Source organism: Rattus rattus, chromosome 1, assembly GCF_011064425.1.
Source record: "Rattus rattus isolate New Zealand chromosome 1, Rrattus_CSIRO_v1, whole genome shotgun sequence".
In the NCBI taxonomy this organism is placed as follows: domain Eukaryota; kingdom Metazoa; phylum Chordata; class Mammalia; order Rodentia; family Muridae; genus Rattus; species Rattus rattus.
This window is the reverse complement of record NC_046154.1, coordinates 29,171,595-29,172,802: the sequence shown is the minus strand read 5'-3', so window position 1 is coordinate 29,172,802 and position 1,208 is coordinate 29,171,595.

The following is a 1,208-nucleotide window of genomic DNA, read 5'->3' as shown; positions in this document are numbered from 1 at the left end:
CCGACCCCACGCCCCGCCTTGCGCCCGCCGCTCGCTTATATAAGCCCCGCCCTAGCCCCGCCCCGGTGCCCCGGCCCCGCCCCTGTCCGCTCCGTAGCCAGGGCAACCGGGTGCCGCCAGCCCATTGGTCGATTCGGGCATAAAGCATTCAGCGCTGCGAGGCTACTCCGCAAAGCTGCGCGGCTAGACAAGCTGCCTGGCTGGTGTCCGCAGAGGTCCACGCGGGGAAATCCTTCGAATCCTAGGCGACTACGTAGTCGGAGCCGCGGATCTTGAGTCCTGAATCTCAAAAAATGACTCTGGAAAACTTTTCTGTCCCTGCCTGAAGTCGATGGTTCCCTGCTCCTCCCCTGGTGAAGTTCTGGCTTCTTCCTTGGAGCCCAAGCCTCTCGCTGTCCTATTTTGTAATATGACCTTTTACTTTATCGCCTCTCCTAGGCCTCTTAAACTCCCAACTCAAATGGCAGCTCATATGTGTTCAGAGAGGGGTTTTGAGGCTTCACAAGCTCGGGGCGATGCCTTCCTTCTTCATTCTCAGAATCCACCAGACTCAGGTGAAATGTGGCTTCGACTCAAAGCATGTCTCCTTTTCTATACACAAATTCCTGCTCATCCATCAGAGTCCAGTGTAATGTCTTCCTCTATCGAGCCTTCCCTGGCCACGAAACGCAATGGGACTCAGAGTTCTTGTCTCTGTCTGACTCCTTCCTCCGTCTTTTGAGCCTTAATATCGGATGCTGAGATTCCTGCCTCTACTTTTCACTTTTTTGCCTGATAAAACATCTCAGATTTGTGCACTCCAAGCACGGACTGAGAGCAGGACTCCTTGGAGCGCTTAGCGTGCACACGGTGATGCTCAGAAGCTAATTCAAGAGTTCTCCGGGTAGAAGTCAGAATGCTGCTTGTCTCTGAGCCTGCGGCTACTGATTGGGAAGGGACATAATAGAACTTTTTGGGGTGCTTGGTAATGGTTAAAAAAATGTGTGTATGTGTGTGTTCCTCGAATTATACACATATGATTAATGTCCTGTTATATGTGTTATGTACACTACATTAAGAATTTACAAGTTTTAAGCCATATGTGATGGCACATGTCTTTAATCCCAGCAAATCTTAGTTCGAAGCAGGCTTGTTCTACAGGAAATCTACTGCCAGGATTCCACAGAGAAATCCTGTCTCAAAAATAATTTTTTTTTTTACAAATTATT